The sequence below is a fragment of the Zootoca vivipara genome, chromosome Z (assembly GCF_963506605.1).
Source record: "Zootoca vivipara chromosome Z, rZooViv1.1, whole genome shotgun sequence".
Classification (NCBI taxonomy): Eukaryota; Metazoa; Chordata; class Lepidosauria; order Squamata; family Lacertidae; genus Zootoca; species Zootoca vivipara.
The window spans coordinates 29,196,610-29,223,841 of record NC_083294.1 but is presented as its reverse complement, the minus strand read 5'-3'; positions in this window follow the sequence as shown (position 1 = coordinate 29,223,841).

Below are 27,232 nucleotides of genomic sequence, written 5' to 3'. Positions count from 1 at the left end.
TTTATCCCATTTTGATGGCCTTTCAGCTTATTCCCTGGTCAGACACGACTAAATGACTAAACAACAACAATCTGTTGTCTGGCTCCAAAGCACCCTCTCCGATTGGATGGAGCCCAGACAGCCCCATTGTTTTCTCTGGAGCTGAGGACAAGGAAATAATCACTGAGAGGGTTAGAGCGCAGTTGTCAGAAAATTCATTCTGAATCTGACCGGACACGGGTTAGAGCTCAACGTGGAGCCTACCAAGTGGTGATAGCGATGGCAAATAAGACTTTCTTCGCCGCCTCTATTGTGTCTGCAGAAAATATTAGCAGGAGACTCTTTCAGGTGGTTTGCAATTTAATGGAACCACCTTTACCATTGAGGCCTTGTAAAGACCCCAAGATCTCCTGCAATGGTTTTGCAAAGTTTTTTGCAGATAAAGGTGCTCAGAGAGCGGCAGCCCATGCAAGAGACAGCCAGTGTGGACACCCGTATGGACGGCTCACGAGAGTGGCAGCCTGTACGGACGCTGGCGCCTGTACTGACTATGCATGCTCTCAGACACTCTACAGCTGGGGGGAGGCAGGAGCCATCTTGTCACCCCCTCCCCCAGAGTGGCACCTGGGGTGGCCTGTCCCCTCCACACCCCACTTTCCCCGCCCCTGCATCCAGCCAGTCCATGACAATGTGCTCTTTGGCATACTCACATTAATCCTCCCAGAGGGGTGTATGTATCTGGAAACATCCACACACACTTGTATGGCTACTGTTGAAAGATGAGAGTGAGAGTAATTGTTCCACCCACTTTTGTTGCTGGCCACCTCCACTACTGCCATGCGGCCCCTGGAAGGTGTTCCATGAGGGAATTGGAGCCCATGGGCTGAAAGGGTCCAACACTCTATGCAACTAGTCATACAAGTATAATCACCTGGTGAACTCTGTTGACTGTAAGGTGGTCATGTGTCCTACTTTACAGATATTAATCCTCTATTAGAAGGCATACGGAGGAGAGTCTTGTGTTTGAAGGGCTGTCCAGTTCAAGTCTAGTTTAAACCTGAAGGATTCTAAGAAAGCACAGTTTACAGTGGGCTTGGAGTTCTCCATCTGCAGTGAGCGCCTGAACAGCAGACTAAGCAGGCACACAGGTCAGAGTTTCCTGCAGTATTGTGAGATATTTTGCATTCCTGTTTAATTATAGGCCTTATTTCTCAACTTTTTAAAAAAATGTAAATTAGCATATGTCCATAATGTGCAAATCTGAGTCCCCTTTTCAACTTTGTTTTTTGTTGATGCCAAATAGGCCACCGTAGCTTAGCTCTCCCCATCATGCACTGTTGAAGAGAGCTTCTCAAGAGCACTTGACTACCCTCTATTGGAGACAATAGTTTGGTCTAATCCAGCAAAGAAACTTTGTTGTTCCATGCCCTATTTGCCACAGGCACTTACTGAGGACATTTTAAACTGCCTTGGTCAGGCAATTAGCATACTGCTGAGTAACATCATTCTTCCAGTGTCCCTATTCACAGATTAACATTTCTCAGTAATGAGTTCCACAGATTTCATACCTATTATGCAGTTATTGTTGATGTCTGTTCCCCCTTTCCTGGTTTTATACTTTTCCCAAAGAAAAAAAAAAGGAGAGAACTTAGAATTACCAAAATGCACCATTTCTTATTTCCAAGTCACTCTGGACTCTTCAACAAAAATTAAACTGTGCCTACAGGTTTTCCTCCATTCCCCTTGAATGAGGAAAACACCTGTCTCATTAGATGTACATTATCCTAAACCAGAGGCAGCTAACCTGTGGACCTCCAGATGTTGCTGGACTATAACTCCCATCATTGGCCTTCCTGGTGACGGCTGATGGGAGTTCAGAAACATCAGGAGTGGTAAACAAAAGGATTTTGGCCATCAGATGTCAGTCTCCAAACATCAAAAACAGGAAAGGGGGCAGTAAGTCGTTTCCATTTCATACATTTAAAGCACACTGCTTCCCTCAAAGGAGCCAAGGAATTGTAGTTTACCCATCACGGGGCTACAATTCCCAGCAACATTAATGAACAACAGTTCCCAGGATTCTTTGGGGAAAGCCATGTGCTTTAAGTGTGTTTTTAATCAGCAGATGTCAATTCAAAATATCCATGTCTGCCTCAGTTACACAGGCGGGCACTAGAAGCATTGAATTATATATTTATGGTATTATTTTTTTAAAAAAACTTATAGCCCACTCTCCCACAAAAAAAGGAAAAAAGAAAGAAACCCAGGGCAGCTCACAACAAATTTTCAAAATACATTAAACCACTCCAAAAAATTACCATTATCATCAAATCCAAAATCACCAAAAAACTTGCATTTCCCCCAGGCATTCTGCAGTTGAATTGTCCTTAATTTCTAGCCAATACAATAAAGGATTCTTTATTATGCTTTTAATTTTTTTATGACTGAATTCATACGATGTATTTTTATATACTCTTGTTCACCACTTAAAATATTTTGTATCAAGAGGTTTATACAATCCTAAAACAAAAAAATGCAGCAAACAAGCAGCAAAAGCAGCAGTTCATAAAACTCAAAAATGCAAGTGAAGTGATCAGTACTTACCTCCCTGAAGCGTATTGCTCCCAAAGGCTTGGGTTAGATAACAGTAGATTGAAATGCATTATGGCATATTCTTTGAAATCCAAAGAAGCTGTGACATCAGGATATTGCTGACAACATACTCTAAAGCTCCGAATGACCCCACTCAATGGTTTCATGTAGATGTTAAACAGGATGGAGGATAAAATTGAACCCTGAAGAACCTTATGTTGAAGGCTCCAAAGCTGCCAAGTACCCAATTTCCCCCGGGAAACCCCCGTATTTTCTTACCGTTTCCCGCAGGTGTTCCGAATGGCAAAATACCCCGTATTCCCCCGGATTACGGAGCTCCTGCCGGCAGCCATGTTCTTCTGGTGCCGCGCCGGCACCAGAAGTCGCTTCTATGCACTTCCAGACATGCGTAGAAGTGACTTCTGGCGCTGCGGACATTTTGGAAATGGGCAGAGCGGCACCAGAAGTCGCTTCTAGGCACTTCCGGATATGCATAGAAGCGACTTCCGATGCCGCTGTGCCCATTTCCAAAATGTCTGCAGCGCCAGAAGTCGCTTCTACGCATGTCCAGAAGTGCGTAGAAGCAACTTCTGGTGCCGCGGGGCTGCTGATCCCAGATTTTTCAATCCGGAACTTGGCACCTATGCTCCACAGGACTGAAGAAATAAGTAGGAAACAAGTAGGACCAGAACCAATGCAAAACAGTGCCACCCACCCCCAACTCAGATAGCCACTCCAGAAGGATGCCATGGTTGATGGGATCAAAAGCCACTGAGAGATTGAAGAGAATTAATAAGGAGACATTTCCCCTGTCTCTCTTCAAATAGTGGTCATCATCAGGGTGACCAAAGCAATTTCTGTGCCAACCAGGCCTAAACACCAACTGAAATGGATCTGGAGAATCAGTTTCCTCCGAGAGTGCTTGGATCTGGTATGTAAGCACCCACTCTAGAACCTTCCCCAAGAAAGGGAGATTGGCAACTGGCCGGTAATTACTTGGATTTTCCAAATCCAGGGAGGGTTTCTTGAGGAGTGCTTTTACCACTGCCTCCTTCAAGCAGGCAGGGACCATCCCCTCTTGCAATGAGGTATTAATCACCTCCCTGGCCCAGCCAGCTGTCCCCTTCCTGCTAGTTTTTATCAGCCAAGAGGGACAGGGGTCCAGAATGCAAGTGGTTGTCCTGAACAATCTAAGCACCTTTGTTGTTTGCATCTTCAAGCTTTACTAACTGAAACTAATAAAACACAACAGGACTAGACAGTGCTCGAGCCACCTCTTGAGAGTCATCTGCTGTAACAGTGGCGTCAAGTTCTCAGCTGATGCAAGAGTTTTTGCGTGTCGAAACCCTATAACCACCCCCTCAAGAAGAAATAAAAACACTAAGACACAGGATATAAGGTTAATGTTATTGGGCAAATTTAGGCCACAACTTTATTGGTTACAGAATGTTAGCGGTATTGACTTAGGCATTGAGTAGACCAGGCTATATCTGACTTCTGCCGTTGTGCAGGAATTCTGGTAGGGTAAACCCACCGGTAGGGGGAGCCCCGTCAATGCAAACCAACTCAAGCTCCCCCCTGGGTTCCCGAAGGGTCGTGGCATGGCCCTAGCCCTGCCCCAGGCTTCGGACAAGATCCACACACCCGGATTCTTTTAACGGAATACACCTAAGCATGGAGGGGCAGGCGATGGCCAGACCTCCCCTCCCCCATCAAAAGGTCACCCAATGCCTAACCGCCACAAGAGCCCTAAATGCTCGTCGCCACATACCCTCACAACTGCAACCAATACTTCACACCCTCAATTATGTCAGCCAACCAGATGTCATTTCCCCAATCTGAAAGGTGGACAACAATCATCTCGAAACAATGCCATCTTGCTGTAAACTCTAGCGGGTTGCGGAATCACCTGGCCACCAAGCATGTGCAGTAATATGCATTGCATTTTTTGTGCAAGCTGTAAGAAAGAATATGCAAACCAATGTGAAAATACAACAAACTGAAACCAAAATTGATGGATCTGTCCATCCCTGCTCTCAGGTAAGTGTGCAAATGATTGGAAACTTAGACAACAGGCCAAGGTTTACAGGAGAAGAAGGCATACTGACCACCTGAAAATCCAAGTCAAACTGAGAGCATTCAGGACCAAGGACGGCTCCAGAGATGTTGTCTCTGCAGATAACCGAAGCTCTATACAGTGGAACCTCAGTTTATGAACACCTCGGTTTATGAATTTTCGGTTTACGAATGCCGCGGACCCACCTGGAACGGATTAATTCACTTTCCATTACTTTCAATGGGAAAGTTCGCTTCAGTTTATGAACACTTCAGTTTATGAACAGACTTCCGGAACCAATTGTGTTCATAAACTGAGGTACCACTGTATAGGCTGAGGGGTGTATGGGGTGTTAGGGGATGAGTAGTTCTTCTGGTGGGGGACACATTGTGCTGCTTTTTGGGTAGTTTGTCTACCTTTGGTCCCCACCCTACACTCAACTCTCATCTCTGACTTCTAGAAGCTGTCAGCATGTGACAGTGGCCACACCCCAGGAATGGCTTCAATTGGCTAGCTAACCAAGTTGAGGGTAGCCAGTGGGTCTCAAGTCTTGGTCCAACTCTTCATAGAGGGCACTGCTTCTGCAGCTTCAGCAGATGGAAGAAAAAAAATGCCTTCCCAGCTCCACATTGGCTTGTGCACTTTGGCTGTTCAGGAGCATCAAGGGAAGATCAGAGATTTAACATTGCAGGAGAGAGAAGGATGGGTCAAGCAAGAGGTAAGAAACCTCAGTAGTAAAGATGGTATGTTGGGAAAATTCAGCATGAATGGGACCTGTAGGGTAGACAGTAGGAAGGCCAGCAATAGGTGGAGTGAAAGCCAATGAAAGGCAGAGACAACTAATTCTAGTTTTTTTTGTTCCCTTCCTCCTCTTTGCTGAGTTCTATAATTCTGAGACTAAGAGGAACCTGATAGGCAGTGCTACCCCCTGATTGATTGTAAGAATGTGGGCAGATGGGGGCTGGGTGAAAGCAGCCTGAGATTGGTGGGGGAATGCCCCATCTGCCATAATGGAGTAGCTTCCACTGATCAGTGGGTCCCACAGGTAGATACTGCCTGCCCTGCCCTATTTTCTGTCTCTCTCGCCATACATTTGGTGAAGAATGAAGGGTTCAGAGGCAGTTGCAGAAAACCATCAGCTGCAGCAGAGCAGATGTTTAGCTCAAAGGAAGAGGATTTCTGTAATCTTCAAACAGATGCTTTCTTGATCAAAGGAGCAAAATTGCCCAGCAGGTCCTTCTGCTAAAGTGTTGCAATGGCCCTAGTGAAACACATCTGCCTTTTCCCAACAAGATTCTGTGTTGTTGTTGTTTTTGAGGGTGGGGGAGGTGCCCATCATCCTTTGTTTTAAGTGGAGCTCTGAAAGTAAAGCAGAGTTCAAAAGCCACGAGGTGGTATGTTAATGACATTGCCTCAGGGAAAAAAGGTTTCTCTTTGGAGAAAAGTGCCTATCATAAAGCCATCTCTTGTGGCTTTATTGGAGTTTTCTCCTTTTTTTGCAACTGCTAATGGAGAAATTAAATAATTGAAATCATTAAAATAGTCATGGAAGTCTAGTAATTTGTACAGTATTATAAAGGGGGCAGACAGCTGGCTGTTGAAGACTGAGCTCCGTTCTTCAAGAGCACAACTCATGTTGCAGTGCCAGTCTAGTCACCCGACAGAGCACTCAATCCAGGGATGGGGAAGTTCAGGTCCTGAGGGCAAAATGCAGCCATGCAGGCCTCTCTCTATCTGGCCACCAGGACTCTCCATAGTCCATACTCCATAGCGGCCTTCTTTTGCATTAAATTTGTCACTACAAGAATTTTCCAATTCTTTTCTCGCTAATACTAATATTAGTTCAGTGGTTGCAAACCTTCCAGGGACCTTTCAAGCATATTTGCAAAATGGAAAAACTGTTATGGGCACCATGCACTTGCTGCAACTGTGAACATGTGTCCTGCAACCAAGCACATACATGCCCCTCTCTCTTTTTTCCTCCTCTCCAACAGCATTTTCTACCTGATGTACTAGTTGCCTTTGCTGAGTACTTTCCTTTGCATTGGTAAACATTCTGCCATGTGGTGGCACAGGCTGAGTAGAAGCCATATCATGTGATTTTGTTGACAGCATGAGTTGGCTCTGTTAGGCTTCCCAGGTAAAACCACATACATGGATATATTTTCCACCCTTGATTTCTGTCCTCCCTGGATATCTGCCACTTCTTTGAAGGGAAAAGCATGTGTAGGGCATGCATGTGATAAATGTATGCATCACAATGTAGGAAGTCACAATTGCTTGTGGTGTGTGTGAAGAAGCTCATTGTGAGTGTGCAGGTTCATCTCCAGAATCAAACTATTTTATTTTATTTATATTTTGTTTATTTGTATCTTCTCTATCAAGTTCCTTCCTTAGTCGTGATTACTTTTTTCTATATACAGCTTTATGAATTGGCATATACAGGAATCATGCTGCCATCTCTGGGGTGGAAGAATGTGACAAGCAAGCATAATGCACACATGATAATTCTAGAACTTGGGGGAATGAGGCTATGACCTTCTTCCCAGAAAACCAAAGGCAATATAGTAAGAGTCATTGCTGTGTGCACTCATCACATTACTGCCTTAATTTGCAGTCTTGGAGTCATACCTGCCAAGTCACCCGCTGAAAAATGCGGGAATAGCAGTGGCGCGGCACTGAAAGTTGCGTAGAAGCAACTTCCGGGGCCTCTCTGACCATGTGTGGGCACCGGAAATAGGGCAGAGCGACACCGAAGTCACTTCTACACATGCCCGGTGGCCATCTTGGTGGTGGCCACATGGTGGCAGTGGCCATCTTGGTGGTGGCCGCATGGCGGCGGCCAACCATCGCCATGTGACCACCACCAAGATGGCCACCAGGCATGCATAGAAGCGACTTCCGGTGCCGCTCTGCCCTATTTCTGGTGCCCTCACATGGTCAGAGCAGCACCCAAAATGGAGGCTCCCTGGCAGGTAGGAAATTCGGGGGATTTCCAGGATTTTTCTCCATTCGGGAGACCAGCGGGAAACGGATTAAAATCTGGGGGTTTCCCGCGAAAAATGGGATACTTGGCAGCTAAGCTTGGAGTATGTGTGTGTTAAAAAGTCATTCAAAAACCTGTTTGAACAAAGGCCTCAGCGGGACAAAATAAACAGAGTATATACAGCATGGGGAAAGTGCTGGAAGGATGGTGCCTTCATTGTATCCTCAGCAGAGCTTTCGCAGATAGTGTGGGGCCTTTTGCAGTTTGTCCTAAAGTAGATGGCAGAACCAATGGCACTCACTGTGACTTGTTTGCAAAGCATTTCGTGGATAAATCTGCTCAACTTCCCAGTGGGGAGGAGTTGCGGTGGACCGTGTGGCCAACCACTCTCCTCCGGGGGCGGGGGACGTTGTTCCACGCTGCCTGGGGGATCCCGGCCATGTCATCATTCGGCCGGCCAATCAGCTGGCTGGGGGGGCGTGGCCAGGACCTGCTTAAATTGAGGCCCGCTGTCTAAGTTTTCAATCATTTGCACACTTACCTGGGAGTAGGGATGGACAGATCCATCAATTTTGGTTTCAGTTTGTTGTATTTTCACATTGGTTTGCATATTCTTTCTTACAGCTTGCACACACAAAAATGCAATGCCTATTACTGCATCTTTCCCTTACTCAGAATCATGGAATTGTAGCATTGGAAGGGACCATGAGGGTCCTAGTCCAACCCCCTGCAAAGCTGGAATATTTTTGCCCAATGTGAGGCTTGAACCCACAACCTTGAGATTAAGAGTCTGATGCTCTATCAACTGAGCTATCCCAATCCTTGTCACTGTACACACTGTGGTAACTGGATAGCTCAGTTGGTAGAGCAGGAGACTCTTAATCTTAGGATCATGTGTGTGAGACCCACGTTGGGCAAAAGATTCCTGCATTGCAGGAGGTTGGACTAGATGGCCCTCATGGTCCCTTCCAACTCAACCATTCTATGATTCTATGTATCTTGGCCGATAAACATTTTTGCAAGTATCTTCCCCATATGATGTATTTTTGTAATTTTCACTAAATAAAGCACATAGGTGTGTGCATGTTTTTTTCCCCATTGGAGAACTGCACAACTGTGCCAACTTCAAAGTGTGTCTGTTTCAGTTCTGGAAGAGTGAAATAGGTAGATAATACATTAAAATGCAACCAAATTAGTATCTCCCCTATCTTGTAAGTTCCATTAAACCATGGGTAGGCAAACTAAGGCCCGGGGGCCGGATCCAGCCCAATTGCCTTCTCAATCTGGCCCGCGGACGATCCGGGAATCAGCATGTTTTTACATGAGTAGAATGTGCCCTTTTATTTAGAATGCATCTCTGGGTTATTTATGGGGCATAGGAATTCATTCACCCCCCCTCCCAAATATAGTCCGCCCCCCCACAAGGTCTGAGGGACAGTGGACTGGCCCCCTGCTGAAAAAGTTTGCTGATCCCTGCTTTACCAGGGATGAATGTAAGTTAGTTGCATTTAATTCCCCTTGTAAACAGCATAACTCAAGGCTCAGGTATGCATTACTAAAATAAAATAAAAAAAAGTATGGTTCTATTATTTTGTAACCAATTATGTGAAACGTGAAATTTAGGGTTTAAATAAATAAATAAATAAATAAAGGCACTCACAATCTGAGGCCTTAAATATTGCTAACTTAGCCTGTGTGTAAATCTGGCAGTGGTGGAACTTAAGGCATGACTATCTTGTTTCGTTAATTTTGATTGGGCCTAAGTTCAACTAACTCAGTCTGGATCCACCCCACTGACATCTGAAGGCAGCCCTGTTTAGGGAGGCTTTTAATGTTTAATAGATTGTTTTATTTCATTTTTCTGTTGTAAGGCGCCCAGAGTGGCTGGGGAAACCGAGCCAGATGGGCGGGGTATAAATAATAAATTATTATTATTATTATTATTTAGTCCGAGCACAATCCCCACTGAAACAAACACTTAGGAACTGGCACATGGAAGAAAACAGTCTTCCACTAAGCTTTTGAATGGAGAGGCATGAAAACGAAGGCACATCTGATTAGGAAGTGTGGGGAAGTATAGAATGTCTCAATCATTCTCAGAAACTCCCTCCCTTGTTTTGTCACCAAAATAGTAATCACTTAAGCATCTCCTGCTGTCTTTTTGTTCAACATCTATTCCTGCCCATCTGCCTATCGATTGGAAGGAAACTCCAATTGGGGATTTCATCTCATTAATCATGTCTCATCACAGGGCTTGCAATGCACACAAAAACAGAAAAATCCTTTATGCTCACAGCAGTCAGCTAATACCCAGAAAGATGGGAATGAATATGATAGGGGTGGAATGTATTCACACTAATTGAATGTCATCCGCTTTAAAACAGCATATCATGCTTGTTTTGCCTATCCAACCAACTAAACCTATAACTACAGATACTATGTGAAACTAGGTTTTTTGTCATTTGCAGTTTTCTATTTTCATTACACACACACACACACACACACACACACACACACACACACACACACACTGAGATGTGATGGCGGTGTACCCACTTCAACATCCAGTAGTGCAGTCAGATAATTGTAGATACTAGGCTTAATGGTTTTACAGATAATGATCTCATGGCTAAAAGCTACTTATCTCAACACCAGCAGCTTCATACCCAGCGTTGCTCGGGAATTTATTAAAAAAAAAACCCCTCATCATTTTAGTTTTGAAATCAGTGGTTTAAAAAAGTGCAGTCCTGAAATGTTTGATCCACCATCTTGATTCAAAAAGGCAACAAATTGTATTCTTTGGGCCCAATAGCGGGAACAGGCAGTGGGCCCTCTCGGCAGTAGCGCCCTCCCTGTGGAATGTCCTCCCATCAGATGTCAAGGAGACAACAATTTTTAGAATATATCTAAAGGCAGCCATGTATCGGGAAGTTTTAACGTTTGACGTTTTATTATGTTTTTATATTCTTCTGGAAGCTGCCCAGAGTGGGTGGGGTATAAATAATAAAATGTTCTTGCTGCTGCTGCTGCTGTTACTCCCCTGGGCTCTATCCAGAATATGAAGGGTGGGACTAAAATGCACAGCCTTGCTCCTCCCACAGTGCACTGTGGGGGAAACAGGGCTCAAGCTGAACTGCAAAGCAACAGCCTGCTTAGCAAAATAGTGGTGAGATGACAACTGTAATGGCACATTAACAGCATGCTCATAACCCAATGGATCTTATTGGAGACAACATTGATCAAGCTAATGGGGCTGCCATTAGTTGTGTTGGAGCTAATAAGCACATGAAGACTTTTCTATATGGGAGTCTTAGGGAATCACTCCTCTGAGCAGGGCCAACCCAAGACATTTTTGTGCTTGAGGTGAAGGGCAAGATGGTGCTCCCCTCTATTCCACATTCAGAAGTCAGCTGGACTGGCAGATTAATCTTAGTTCACCACTGGCATTGGGATAGCATCCCCTTCCACACCTGAAGCAGCAGGCCAGATTAAGGGGGCCAGGAGAGACCATGTGACCACAAAGGAGAATACAGTGGTGACTGGTCCCCTTTGGGACTGGTAAGACAGAAAGGCAGGGAGACCAACATTAGGTGACAGGCAGAGGCAAATAACTCTCCTCCCTGCTGAGTCCTACAGGAGTCAAGGGGGAGGGAGCTAACAGGCAGTGCCATCTTTTGAACTGGTTCTATGTAAGAAGGCAGGCAACTGGGGGGCTGACTGGGAGCACATTATATTTGGTGGGGCAGTGCCCTATTCACCATAATGGAAGGAAGGAATGGCTGGTTGGTTCAGAAGGAATAGCCATGGGCTGCCACTGCATCCCCAGAGCACTGCCTCCTGAGGCCATTGTCTCACACTGCCTAATGGTAGGGCTGGTCCTGACTTGGAGTCTTCTCAAGGAACACTGGGATATAAATAAAATCAAATATCTACCAATTCTCCTTATCTCTGTGTGTTTTTCCTCCTTCCCCCTCCCCCACACAACAAAATCATATTCACAGCAAGAGGCTAAGGCTTTCCCCTTCTGCTTAGTCCCTAATATGCAAAAGAGAAAGCAATTAAAATGCAGAGAGATGACAGAACAGGTGAGTCTTCCTTACCTTCTGGACATTGTGGCAGATGAGCAGTATATGCACACACACACAGAGCCTTGGAAGACAGCCAACTTATTAATGAAATTTATCCATGCAAAAACTTGTTGCTATCCCTCTAGAACTTTGAATACTGCACAATGATGTCATTGCCTAATTCCATGGAAATACTGTAGTTTCGTATGATTTGGGTTGGGGGAGGGTGTAGTTCTTTTTGAATGAAAAACGAGAAATATTTTTGCAAGTGTGTCATCTTGCTTTTCAACTTGCATTTGATGAAGTGGTCTCTAGTCTGCTGGGTCAACACTAACAAAATTAATTTCAATAGGGACAAATGTAAGGCTCTATACGTAGGCAGGAATAACCAGCTGCACAAATATAAGCTCGGGAACACATGGATTGTCAGTAGTAGATGTGAAAAGAATATACGGGTCTTAGTAGACCACAAACTTAACATGAGTCAACAGTGTGATGCAGCAGCAAAATCAGCTAATGCCAAGTCCAGATCAAGGGAAGCCATAGTACCACTCTATTCTGCCTTCGGTAGACCCCACCTGGAGTGACTATGTCCAGTTCTGGGCACCACAGTTTAAGGAGGATATTGACAAACTGGAATGTGTGTAGAGGAGGGCAACCCAGATGGCCAAGGGTCTGGAAGCCAAGCCTTATGAGGAATGGTTGAGGGAGTTGACTAGGTTTAGCCTGGAAAAGAGGACACTGAAAGGAGATATGATAGCTAACTTCAAATGTCTAAAAGTTCTGTCGGATGGAAGATGCAGTCAGCTTGTTTTCTGCTGCTCCAGAGGGTAGGACCCAAACCAATGGATTGAAGTTTCAAGAAGGGATTTTCGAACTAAACACCACAGCTGTTGGACAGTGGAAAAGACTCCCTTGGAAGGTGATGGACTCTCCTTCATTGGAAGTTTCTAAGCAGAGGTTGGAAGGCCATCTATCATGGATACTTTAGTTGAGATTCCTGCATTGCCGGGGGGGGGGGTGAACTAGATGACCCTCGGCATCTCTTCCAACTCTACAATTCTATGATTCTATGAAGATCTTCTGCTGCAACAAATCTGCATCATTAGACTCTTTATTTTACTTGCCATTGAAATATAACCAGAGAGAGAGAGAGAGAGAATGATTATTATTTATTATTCTTGAGATAGTGATTAAGTAAGCAGATAATTATATATCCACATCCAGTGATTATACCAATCTGAAAATCAGTAAGATGTGAGCAAGAACCTTCAGGGTGGAGAGAGGCAATCCTACTTCCACTTATCTGAGAGTAAGTCCCATTGAATTCAATAGGACTTACCTCTGAGTATGCATGGTTAGGATTGCCTTTGGAGGTCCACTTTCTTTTTGCCACTAGTACTTGGTGCCATAGAAGGTTTTTTGCCCCAGCTTTATTTTCATCTAGGTTCCCTTTTTTCAATATCATCTCTCTATCACTCAATAGTTTCCAGAGATCCTGTTTTTTATTCCTGGTCAGTCACAACTACTTTGGATGTGAATTAAACATGACCCCAAAGAGGGTAAGGTGGGAGTGAAGTTTGGAGGAGATATTTTTAAATGCAAGATGCAATGTTTTATTTGTATTAAATAGCCATGAGCTAACTCCCCTCCCCTCAAGTAAAAGTACTGTGCTTGCTTCCAGCAGGGCAGAACTTCCTGGTTTGCTCATGTGACTCCGTGATGTCACAGCCCAGGAAGTGTTGCTCAGCTGAAAGGTGGCATATGGAGACCTTTGACTGTTGTGAGGGCATTCAAGGCTTAAAAAAATAACAAAAGAGCAATATTGCAGAGCAATGTGGATGTCCCAGGAAGTGCTGATGAGCTGGAAGCCAGCATGAGACCTTCACACTATTACAAGTAAACACGGTGCTTTTGCTTATTGCTGATGTTCCATACAATGAAGGCACCCACTTTTGATTTTTTCTTTTCTTGTCGTGCAGTAGATCACTCAAACAATGACCCAAAGGTCCAATAACAAAAACAGATGGGATGAAGAACAAGACAAGTGCATTCTGGTTCTCCACATTTCAGGAATGAGAGGAGACATTTTAGTGGGCGGGCTGCTTTTTAGTTGCTCTGCCCGTCAACATTTTAAACACACACTTCACCATATGTTTGCAACTGTACTATTTACAAGCGCTTGGAATAAACAGGGTACAGAAGCTTATGTTTGAGGGAACTGAGAAAAAGCAAATATTGAAATTCTGGGTTTGAGGCAGTGAGAAAGGGTTGAAGAGGAAGCCCTACTTTGCCCTAATGTAGGGGTGTGAGAGAAATTTGGTTTAGTTTGCATTTAAAGGGAAATATACCTAATCTGCACTTCCTCCAAAGGGCATAAACAGTACCCTCAAGATTTCTCTTTCAAGTATCTTGGTGTGGTCTTTCAGTGGACAGGCAAATGGTCTGCACAGGTCCAATTGTGGTGCTGGCCCAAAGGGCCACAATAAATGTGACAATGTGTACCCCTGTAAATCCTTGATTATGCTTCTAATAGAGAAGTTATGGTAACCTGTTACTTTATGAAACTGATGATTTTGCAAGTTGCCGCCCCCTTGGGGCAGGAATACAGCTAATATGTGAATTACAAAGATGCAGCTCAAAGCCAGTGGCGTCACAAGATGGGGGCAGGGGGCAGTGCACTCCGTGTTCCATGTGGGGTGCTTGCCCTGCTGCCGCGGCCTGACTTCTCACCGCTGCAGCCATCGCACCGCTGCAGCTGCATGTGGTGGATCCTCTGTTCGCAGTTGCAGCCACAAGCAGAGGATCCCATCACCGTACGTACGGCTCTCGGGCGACGCACATGTGCTGTACATAGTGGTTTGCCACCGACGCTGCTGGAGCACCTTATGGATGGCGGTGGGATCCCTCCGCCACCAGCAGGAGCCACTTACGGCAAACTGCCCCCCAGCCTCCCTCTCTCCCTGGCTCGCTGTAAGTGGCTCCTGCTTTGCCACTTGACAGAGAGCCGGGGAGGGAGGGAGAGAGGGGGATGGACGGGAGCCATGGCTTCTGACAGGATGAGCTGCGCAGCATTGCCAGCACCCCGGCAAAGCGGCATAGCTCCCCCCTCCCCAATGGCTCAGGGTACTTGGCATAGCTGCCAAGTTATCCCTTTTTTAAAGGGATTTTCCCTTATGCTGAATAGGCTTCCTCGCGAGAAAAGGGAAAACTTGGCAGCTATGGTACTTGGGAGTCACAGGTGTGGGGGCGCAGAGACTGCACATAACACAGGTTCTCAACATGCATACTAATACAATGTAACAGATCAACACCGAATCAGCAAAATTGCCAGTTCTTATTGTGCATGTAACACAACCAGCCTTTGAAATATGCAGTTCTCCAAATTTTGCAATGTAGTTCTCCAGCCAAGTAATGTGTGTAATGGATAACAAAGGTAAAGTGTGCAAAAATGCATATATTAGTGGAAATAACATACAATATTATCTAAGGGAAAATATGAATATCATATTAGCGATAATATAAATATTAGAAGCATATGCTTTTTCAAAAATGTGTCTGTTGGGCAAAATTGCATAGAAATATGTGTATTTTAAGAGAAATCCTGAGGAATGTTAATGAGGGCTTTACTTTCCCCCCCACACACTTGGACTTTCAAAAAACTCTTGACAAGGTACCTCACCAAAGATTCCCGAGTAAGCTTAGCTGTCATGGAATAAGATGACAGGACCAGGGATTTGTTAATTAGCAGAGAGTAGAGAGTAGGAACAAATGAACAGTTCCCTGAATGGAAGGAAGTCGAAAGCGGGGTCCCACAAAGATAAGTATTGGGACCTGCACTTTTTGACTTGTTTATAAATGATCTAAAGGGTGAGCAGCAAAGTGGGCAGATTTGCTGATGATATTAAATCGTTCAGGATCAGAGAGAGAGAGAGAGAGAGAGAGAGAGAGATTGTGAATAGGACCAAAATGACCTCTCCAAACTGAGTGAATGGGCAAATGCAATTCAATGTAGGCAAGTGTAAAGTGAGGCATGTTGGGGGGATTCACCCCCCTCTTAATTTCACTTATATGCTCAGGGATCAGAACTAGCTGTGACTGACCAGGAATGGGATCTAGCATTTGTAGTGGATAGGTTGATGAAGATGTTGCCCCAGTGTGCAACAGCTGTGGAAAGGCAAATTCCATGCTAGGAAACATTAGGAAATTGGGAATTCAAAGTGAAACTGCTGATATCATAATGCTGTTATACAAATCTATAGTGCTATCACATTTGGACTACTGTGTACAGTCCTGGCATGTGTACAGGATATTATAGAGTAGCAAAAGGTTCAGAAAATTATTAAGGGTGTTGATCGACTCTGTTATGAGGAAAGGTTGTAGCATTTGGGACTTTTTAGTTTAGAGAAAAGGGGAATAAGAGGAGACATGGTAAATGCTTATAAAAGTATGTGTGGGGTTGAGAAAGTGGATAGAGAAAATGTTTGTAACACTAGAACTTATGGACACCCAATAAAGCTGAATGTTGGGATATTCAAAACAGATTAAAAAAAATACTTCTTCTGGGAGTACATATGGATTGGCCCATGGTTACCCAATGAAGTGGGCGGTGATTTGAACCCAGCTCTCCCAGCCCCTAGTACTCAGTACTAAGAACTCAAGGGGCTTACGGTAGTTCTTTTCTTTGTAGAGGAAGATACCTGTGAGAATCCTGCACCTGGTGGTAAGTAATCTGGTCCAAGAGGCTCCTGCCTGCCAGCCTTAGATTTAATGGCTACTGGGTCAGCAAGATCACACTTAGAGTCAGGTACCCAGTATGACTCCTTTGTTGGTGACTTTGTAGCCTCTGACTTGATCACTGTTGGGCCCAGCCTTAAGCTTGGTTCTTGGCATTTCCACCTCAGCTTGTGATTATTTTTTGAAGAAGTCCTCATGAAGATTCATCAGCATTTTAGTGCCCGTTTCGAATGTACAGTACACACTTTTTCTCCTAATACACAAAGCAATTATTCCTAATACAATCCATTTGTATGTTATTTTCACTACTATTTGCATTTATTTGCACACTTTACCCAAATATATGCTCTTCGGTACACATTACTTGGCTGGAGAACTGCAGTGCAAAATTCAGAGCCTTGTGAATTTCAAAGGATGGTAATGTTTTGATTCAGGTATTGTTCCAGAAAGTGTGAATTAGGGAAGTTTGCCTTTAAATGCAAACTGAACTGAATTTCTTCCTGAACCCTACAGTCCACACATTTGAAGCACATCAGAAGGGGTGGAACACGTGTGTCAATTTAGAATTTTGCCAGGTGATGGGAGATCTGGTGGGATATTTCCCCCTCCCCCAAAGGCTAATTGCAACAGGGAGGCAAGAGTTAAACCTCACCTCCCCACATACTGTGGTACTGATGAAAATCCTCCATTTTCCTCATCTAATGAGATTGTTTTACTGTGTTTGTTAATTACGGGTGTTTATCTTTTAATACTTCAGCAATTGGTTATATACTAGTGAACTACTTGGATGTCTCCTTTGTAATTAAACAGTATATTAATTAAATAAGAATAACCTATAATTAAAAGGGTGGAAACAGATGTCATGCTACCGGTGCACATATTAATGTACTCTAGCTCGATCCTCAGATTGCCTTCCCAACAATGACAAGAAAATGGCAAGAACACTCCAGCAGTATGTACTCTCACCAAAAAACAAGTGAACAGATTCCAGAATCATTGGAAATGTTGCCATTATGCAGGGATTTGTGGGGGTTAGCTGTGTAAGCCACACCCTGCACATACACTCATATTTTCCAAAGTGTACCCATCTCAGACAGAAATCAGCTTCCAATTTCTTTGTTTTTCATACATAAGCCACAAACCTCCTGTTAAAGCTTTCTTTTTATCTGTTAAGAACATAAGGGAAGCCCTGCTGGTTAAGGACAAAGTTCCATCTTGTCCACCAGCATATTTTCACACTGGCCAACAAGATACACATGGAAAGCCTGCAATTAGGATGAGAGTGCAACAGCTCCTTCCACACTTGTGATTCCCAGCAACTGGTGTTATTGGGCAAGCTGTAAAAGTGTAAATCATCAATCACCATCATGGCTAATGACCATTGATTCTGGTTCTGGAACCACAGAGAGAGTGAGTTTTGGGTGACACCACTTCCACCAGGCAGTTACAGGTATGAAATCCTTACTAAGCCATATTTTTTAATTTTCATATAGGAGAGGAGAATGTTTGGAAGAAAAAAAGGTACACATGACGTCTTTCTCAGCCTACATGATCCAGCTTTCTTTCTTTCTTCCATTTCATGGTGGGCAAAAGTTTGTCAACCATAATTTTATAAAGATGACAATTGAACTGGCCATCTGGTAAGAATTAATTTATGCCTTTCTACATTTTAAACAACCTGGCTATTTTTACTCTCTCTATCCCTCTCCAAGGGAGTGAGACGTAATGAAGCATGAGCTGGAGGAGGGCCACACCTCAGCTGGAAAATGTCAAACTCTATCACATAGCCTTCCAAAACATAAATCATTGCCAGGGCTTTTGAATAGGTACAGAAGTATCAGAAAAGACAGAGGAATGGTCACGTGAACACAGCACTTCTTGCAGTAGCTCAAGAACGCTTTAATGGAGAGACCTGGGTCACAGAAACAGCTGCAAAGACATCACTGAAATGGGTTCCTCAGAAAACATTTTTATTTATTTATTATTCATAAAAATATTTATAAACCACTGTCTCATGGGGGGCATGATGGTGTACAACAAACATTAACATTGTTTTCAGCAGTGATGAAATATCAAAAGTGTAGGTACTTGTCTGATTTTAGTAGGAAAGGTATCATAGCATGATTGGTGGTGCTTCTTTTTAAGTCATTATGAAAAATTATTTTTTGTTAGTGTTTATTCTTTCTAATGTACATATTTTTGCAATGCAATTTTCGCTAATAAAATGTCCTTTTGTATGTTATTTTCACTAATATATGTATGTGGTGCAGACTTCACCTTCATCTATATGCATTTTTAATAAACATTTCTTTCCTTCTCCTTGGCTGGAGAAGGTGTCTCGCAAAAATGAGAGAAGTATGAAGTTTGAAGGACGGCTGTATTTCAGTTTGTTTTTGAGAAAGCAAGAATTGGCTAGGCTCATCTTTAAATGTAAACTGAATTGAATTTCTCCCTCCATTCCTACCCAGGAACATATGAGCCAGCAGCCACCACTGCATCTTGTGGAGCTCAGATACTGAAAGGACACAGGGTCCAGGGCCATTACAAAAATATGCATAACATTTGCATGCACTTTATTTATAGATGCCCAGAACTACTGTGTTTTGCTGAGTCCCCAGTTGCCCTGCAAGCAAGGTAAAGGTGCAAGACTGGAGCCTAGCAGCCTTGTGATGGTTGCCATGTATTACAGTAATTACATATGTGCAATTTAATTCTCAGCAGACTTAAGATAGTAGCCTAGTTTTTGTTTAAGAGAAGAGGCAAGCTGTCTCATGAACTGATAATATTTTCTTGTCCTCTACAAGTATGTAATATTGAAAACGGTAGAGCTTGCATCAAACCTAAGTTGATCACACAGTCAAGGAGAATTACTCTGAGATCTGAGCACACCAGGAGGGATCGTTGTACATTGAATTTCTCAGTGTAATATGGTATAAATCTTCGTGAGAGGCTCAACTTTTATTGGACGCACAAAAGGTGCTCTTTTCCCCCTTATTAAATGCAAGAGATGCTCCCAAGGGATGCCTAGCCTTCTAAAACATCTCTATCAATTTTTTCCCTCCCTGTCTACAAGCTCCAGAAGGCTGATGGGTACAGTCTGGTAAATCACTCCCTCTTGTTTATCAAATGTAAAATAAATTACTCGTTTCCTGGTCTGAAATTCGCAGAGTCCTTCTCTCTAGCAATGAATACATTTTCATTTGCTTAGTTACGATGTGTTAGCTTCTAAGATCATTCCAAGAGAAAGTAAATCTTCCAACAGGCAATAGGACAAAGTTTGCTTTGTTCAGTTGGGTTCTTCAGACTCAGGGGTAGCCCGTCCTGTTTCGCCACCTGAGGTGAAATGGGAGACATGCCCCACAGCCACTGCACCCTGCCTGCCCCACCAATTCCACTGCCAACAAGCAAGATTGGGACTGGGGGTGTTCTGGTGCTGGCAGGGCAGGCAGGGTGCTGTCTCTTGTGCTTCTGCTGCCTGAGGTGTCTTCATCACCCCACCTCATGGGTGGGCCAGCATTGTCCAGAGTGGTCATATAAATGGGGTCTTTAATGGGGCTGAATCTCAGCCTAGGGTTGCCATTTGTACATTGCCAAAAAGAGAGGAAATCCCACATTTAATTTAAATATAAGTACTTCTTATCCTAGGGGGATAGGATACTGTGACCAGGTGTCCTGCCTACTTAGTCTGCTGTCCGGGTGCCAATGGCGGATGGGAAATGTCCAGGGTCCTGATCTCTCTTCTTAGTTTTCTTCCACAAAGCAAAAGTCTGCGATTCTTCCAGCAACTTTAATTATATATGGCCTATGTGCTGCCCAAATCCCCCCTCCCCACCTTGATTTTGTAACTTAGGACAGCAGCCTGGAGAAAGGTGACAGGTAAAATCTATAACCATGTTTGCCACTCCAATAAATTATCTTGCGTATGCCACTGTGGGTAAACAACTTGGGATGAAACCAGAAGTTCCACCTGGTTTGAAGCCACCTATTTTTTATAAGCTAGACATTGCCAGAATAGCAAAGCTGGAAATGTATAATGAACAAACACAAATCTGTCTTCCCCTTGGAACACCTTGTCTTCGCTATTTCTCACCAACGTCATCTGCCCCTTTCAGGCTGAGCTGCTGAACCAGGACATACTATTTGTTCTACGCTGAGGAACCCTCTCTTGGTCCTTCATAAGGCTCAAGCCATCCTTAAGTGTGCCTGCTGTCCAGTGAACAACAACTTGCCCTCCTCTTACACACACACACACACACACACACACACACACACACCCCTTTGAAGTGCATTAATAGCAGCACAATAACAAAACAATTCACGCTGGGCATGAAATTGCCACATATTCCACATATCCAAGGATATGGAAGAGTAGTTGGAGTAGTGGGACTGTGTCTGCAGGGCCCACCCTTATCCACCTGTTCCCCCAAAACTGTATCCCAAGGTGGTGGGAACCTGTGGCTGGACTACAACTCCCATCACCCCTGACCTTTGGCTATGCTAGTTAGGGCAGATGGGAGCTGGAGTCCAACAACATCTGGAGGGCAACAGGTTTCCCATCTCTGCTGTAAGCAGCATTATACAAGCTGTACATGTCTCAGGTCTCCACGCAGTAATCCAAGGACAGACAATGCGGCATCCTTTCGATGTTTCAGATTCCAGTGCTCATCAGTGACAGCCACTACCGCCAGTGGTCAGGAATGATGGGAGTTATAGTGCACAACATTTGGAGGGTGCCACGTTGACTACTCCACAGTAATCAATGGTCATACAAAAGGCAGGTTCTCCAGCTGCAGAGAGGGATTCCACATGCAATTTTTGTTTACTTGTTGCATTTTATCCCATCCTTCAAAATACCGAGAGTTGCATACATGATTTTCCCCATGCCCATTTTATCCTCACATCAACCCTGTGAAGCGGTTCAGTTGAGGCAGGAAATCACAAGTTGGGAGTGTGCACCCAGGTCCTGCTTGTGAGTTTCCCATGGTCATCTGATTGGCCACTGTGATCAGTGGCAGAGCTTCATGTTCTGGCACCGGGGGGGTGGAGAGCAGGGGGGGTGGCTGGCATTTGTCCTGGGGGTGTGGTGCACCACCTGTAGGGGCATGGTGCCCAGTGCGGGGAGGGGAAGCAGCCGCAATGGCACTCCACCGGGATCGCGCTGCCAGGGGTGGTGCGCTCCCCCCGCCCCCCTCATCCACATCTGTGTGGATGTAGCCTATCTTGATTTCAGCAAGGCCTTTGACAAGGTGCCCCATGATATTCTTGTAAAGAAGCTGGTAAAATGTGGGCTAGACAATGCTACCATTCAGTGGATTTGTAGCTGGCTTACTGACCGAACCCAAAGGGTGCTCATCAATGGCTCCTCCTCATCCTGGAGAGTAGTGACTAGTGGGGTGCCACAGGGTTCTGTCTTGGGCCCAGTCTTGTTCAACATCTTTATCAATGACTTGGATGATGGGCTTGAGGGAATCCTGAGCAAATTTGCAGATGACACCAAATTGGGAGGGGTTGCTAACACCCCAGAGGACAGGATCACACTTCAGAATGACCTTAACAGATTAGACAACTGGGCCAAAGCAAACAAGATGAATTTTAACAAGGAGAAATGTAAAGTACTACACTTGGGCAAAAAAAATGAAAGGCACAAATACAGGATGGGAGACACCTGGCTTGAGAGCAGTACATGTGAAAAGGATCTAGGAGTTTTGGTTGACCACAAACTTGACATGAGTCAGCAGTGTGATGCAGCAGCTAAAAAAGCCAATGCAATTCTGGGCTGCATCAATAGGAGTATAGCATCTAGATCAAGGGAAGTAATAGTACCACTGTATTCTGCTCTGGTCAGACCTCACCTGGAGTATTGTGTCCAGTTCTGGGCACCACAGTTCAAGAAGGATACTGATAAGCTGGAACGTGTCCAGAAGAGGGCAACCAAAATGGTCAAAGGCCTGGAAACGATGCCTTATGAGGAACGGCTTAGGGAGCTGGGTATGTTTAGCCTGGAGAAGAGAAGGTTAAGGGGTGATATGATAACCATGTTCAAATATATAAAAGGATGTCATATAAAGGAGGGAGAAAGGTTGTTTTCTGCTGCTCCAGAGAAGCGGACACGGAGCAACGGATTCAAACTACAAGAAAGAAAATTCCACCTAAACATTAGGAAGAACTTCCCGACAGTAAGAGCTGTTCGGCAGTGGAATTTGCTGCCAAGGAGTGTGGTGGAGTCTCCTTCTTTGGAGGTCTTTAAGCAGAGGCTTGACAGCCATCTGTCAGGAATGCTTTGATGGTGTTTCCTGCTTGGCAGGGGGTTGGACTGGATGGCCCTTGTGGTCTCTTCCAACTCTATGATTCTATGATTCTATGATTCTATTCCTTCACCAGTGATTGTGAGAACAGGGTGCTGGACTAGATGAGCCATTGACCTGGCCCAGCAGGGCTCTTCTTTTTTCTTAAGGAACAGAGTGACTAGCAGCCCAAGGTCACTTACAGCACAATCGAAATCCAGCATCCACCAGGGTGAGAGAGCTTTGACAGATCTTCAGCTTTCCCAGTTGAGCCTAAGTCCCTCACTGTGGCTTAGCTGGCTCAGCTGGGTCTCATGCAGTGGAACTTAATCCAGTATTCTGGGACTGTGGCAGAGATAGCACAGGGCAAGGAGAGACTTTCACCTCTTCCGAATCCCTTTTCGCTTGGTCTCATGACACAGCAGTCAGCCTCCTCTGTTGGTGTAATTTGGGGAAAATGGGTGAAATTGCACTAAGTGCTTGGTCCATGTCTTGAGCACCATGTCTGTATTCTGTTTGTGCAAGGCCAAAAATTGGTGCCCCCCCCCAAATGGATTTTTTCAGTTATGGGTCTTCTCAATTTTGCACCCCCTGAGGTTGGCACCCTGTGCAACAGAACTGCCCACTGTATTAACTTAAAAACAAAGAATAAGCAGTAAAAGACTACAACAATCATGATGATATGTCACCAGACAGCTTACAATTAACTGCACAACGCACAAACTCACAATAAATTTAAAGAGGAAAAGTGGGGAGGGGAGTAAGAAGAAAAACAAACCATTGAGAAGAGCTGTAGCTCAATGGTAGAGCATCTGCCTTGAATGTAGAAGGTCCCAGGTTTGTTCCTTAGTGTCTCATTAGCATCAGTTGGAACACCTGAGAACTGGGTGGAAGGCATGTTCACAGCTTTGCTCCCCAGCCCCTCCTCTGTCTGCCATCAGGGCTGTGGGAGACCTTATGTCAAAGAATAAGCCGGCAGTAAATCACACAATTTGAAGTTGGAGTTAACTCTTTATTTGCAAAACCATGGTCTTCACAGACTTGGCTCAGTGTCAGCACAGCAGCTTTTTCCCTATAGGTTACAAAAGCAGTTGCTAAGACTAAAGGTCCCCAACTTCCCACAGCTATCTGTGCCTCCTCTTCTCCAGGGCTTTTCCTAAGCCATCAGAGATTGTGCCTGCACACAGCCTGTCTTTGCTCTACCCATTTCATGCCTCTCCTAGTTCTGGAAGTCAGGTGGGGGGAGGGGAGCTTGTCACAGCAGGAGGGGGAGACACCCTTAATTCTTCAGTAGCCTGTCTCGTCTCTGCCTCTTGGCCTCCCTCTCCTACTCTCCTGCTTCAGCTTCTGACTCTGATTCTGGACATATCTCTGCCGCAGACTCTCCCAGCTCACTAGACTTGTTAGCTCCCATCACCACCTCTTCCCAGTCTTTACCCTGTGGTCACTTATCATTATCCCACCACCACTCCCCAGGGTCTGAGTCTTCCCTTGGTGGTTTCTGCAGCTGGTCCCTCCCACCATTTCTCTGCATCCAGTCAGTCCATGATACCTTAACTGCAGCCACCCAATGAGGAATATCTGGAGAAAGTCCTGCATGACTAGAGAGACCTGAAGGGACTCATTTGGCCCCTGGGCCTGAGGTTCTGTATCCCTTATCTGTGTATCCTTTGTAATGAAAGAGGAATGCATCCTCTACATATGCTTTGTTTGCATATGTAATAAAAACCCATTCAAACATCACAAAAACCCTGTCTCTGATATTTTCTGCATTGCCCTGACTTGATGTTGTAAGCTTTTTGTTAAGATGTAAAGGTGCAGTCAAGTGCAACATTCCGACAGAGGACTAATGGCCTCCATGTTCTAACTAGTTGCTGTGACAACCAGTTTGTCGGTTGCTGGTAGTTTTGAAAGATAACTGCTCAGCTGCAGTCACCTCAGGACCAACTTCCCTCTGGTATAGTTTATTTGCTTGTTATGTAACCTAAGCCTGCCTTCAGGTACAGTTCTGTAAACCTGAATGAATCTGAGAGTTAAATAGTTTTATATTACCCCCCCCCCCCACACACACATATTAGTTATCTCCCACTTGGAGTACTGCAATGCGCTCTATGTGGGGCTACCTTTGAAGGTGACCCGGAAACTACAACTAATCCAGAAGGCGGCAGCTAGACTGGTGACTGGGAGCAGCCGCCAAGACCACATAACACCAGTCTTGAAAGATCTACATTGGCTCCCAGTACGTTTCCGAGCACAGTTCAAAGTGTTGGTGCTGACCTTTAAAGCCCTAAATGGCCTCGGTCCAGTATACCTGAAGGAGCATCTCCACCCCCATCGTTCTGCCCGGACACTGAGGTCCAGCACCGAGGGCCTTCTGGCGGTTCCCTCATTGCGAGAAGTCAAGTTGCAGGGAACTAGGCAGAGGGCCTTCTCAGTGGTGGCGCCCACCCTGTGGAATGCCCTCCCATCAGATGTCAAAGAGAAAAACAGATACCAGATTTTTAGAAGACATCTGAAGGCAGCCCTGTTTAGGGAGGCTTTTAATGTTTAATAGATTATTTTATTTCATTTTTCTGTTGGAAGCTGCCCAGAGTGGCTGGGGAAACCCAGCCAGATGGGTGGGGTATAAATAATAAATTATCATTATTATTAAGCAAAATAGAAACATCGTCACCCGATCCCACCCCCCCACCCTCCCCCCATCTACCTCTCTTCCTCTTTTCTTCCCAATGTCTCAACAAATGAAACTGATTTGTAAAAATGTTTCATAACATGACACATTGCACATATCTTTGTAAACCAAGAAAACCTTTAATAAATATATATAAAAAATAGTTTTATATTAACATGAATCAGATTCGTGTGTGTATTCTTTAAGAGGGATTCAATGGGATTTTTAACCAGGAAGGCATGTTTATTAATAGAACTCAGACGAGTCAGCAACAAGCTGATCGCTGCATAAACTTATAAAGGGGATTGTTTAACTCTGCTAAAGTAAACCATCCCACAACCTTGAGTTTCAGGTACATATGCATAGGTCTCAAAGTGGTGAGGAATTAATATGCAATACTTCTCTCACTTCAAAATGTAACTCACCCTTGCTGAATTTGGACCCCTTTTGCTCATTTTACTGAATGAGACCTCGGAACTCCTGCCCCAAAGTTCCTGTGAGACATTTCTGGACAGTTCAACCCTGATGGTGCTGCTGCATGAAGATTGACAGCTTGTTCTCCGTCACCCACAGGGCAGGGCTAGATCTGAAGGGTGGGATGGAGGTTTGTAACACGTTTGCCCCCCGCCCCAGCATAACTGCATTTGCCACCAGGGCCTGGAGCTAGAGAGGCAGCAGCAGCAGCAGCCACCACCCAGTAAGGAAGTCTTCATGATCTAGGCATTTGAATATAAGGGAACAAGGAAGAAAAAATTATACAGTGATATATTGGTTTCTGAATGTCTTGGAAGTCGAATGTTTTGGTTTTCAAACACCGAAAACCTGGAAGTAAATGCTTCCGTTTTCGAACATGCCTTGGAATGGAAGTTGAATGGTTTCCACTGCGTGTTTCTCAATTTTCTCAATTAAATTTGCAGGGTGCCCTTCACGCCTGTTTTCAGATGTTTCGGAAGTAAAATGGTCTTCCAGAACAGATTACGTTAGAAAACCGAGGCACCACTTTCCAAACCTTTGCCCTGCTTCAGTGACTATTGTATCATTGTCTATTTTACTGTGCTTTAAAAAATTGCAAGCTGCCTCAAAAACATCCGATTCGTAGGAGGGGTAGAAATACTCCCAAATCAATCAATCTCCAAGCAGAGCTGAGAGAGCTGCTGTCAGTCAGTGTAGACAGCATTGAGCTAGCTGGACCAATGATCTGACTCTGTGTAAGGCATCCTCCAATGTCCCTGTGATAAAATAAGGCCTTAGGTTGCAATCACAAATTTGTCTCTGATACAGAACATACCCATGGCCTTCCCACCTTCAGAACGGTTGCTTTTTTTCTCATGAGTTAATCACCTGAAACATGATTAACCAGCTATCAGATTTCTTTAATCAGGTGAAGCTCCAATAAAATGTTTCTTCCTCAAGCCTATGCCACAGAGTCTGGGTTTGTATTAATAGCTTGAGGTGCCGTCAGCACCTAGATTAAGTGAAATTATGTTCAACTTAAAATTGATCAGGGTGGAAGCTACAAGTGGATTTATCTTTCCTATTGTCCTCCTGATCTTTCAAGCAGCAGTTGAAGGGCCTGGATAACTCTCCCTTGATTCCACACAAGCCTCTGTAAAACCCTGTATTAATTTATAGGATTCTTTCCCCCTCTCTGTTCCCTTCACAATATGATTCAAGCCCAAGGGCCCTTCCCTTTTAATATAGTGAGCAAAAAGAAACGGTAAAACCTTCTTCCCCCACTGCCCAGGCAAGTTCTGGAAACATGTGACATTGACATATCCAGTAAATACTCTTCAATGTTTGCCATGTTATTTACAAGCTGTCATCCATGGTCACAGGAGAGTTAAATAAATAAAACAAAGA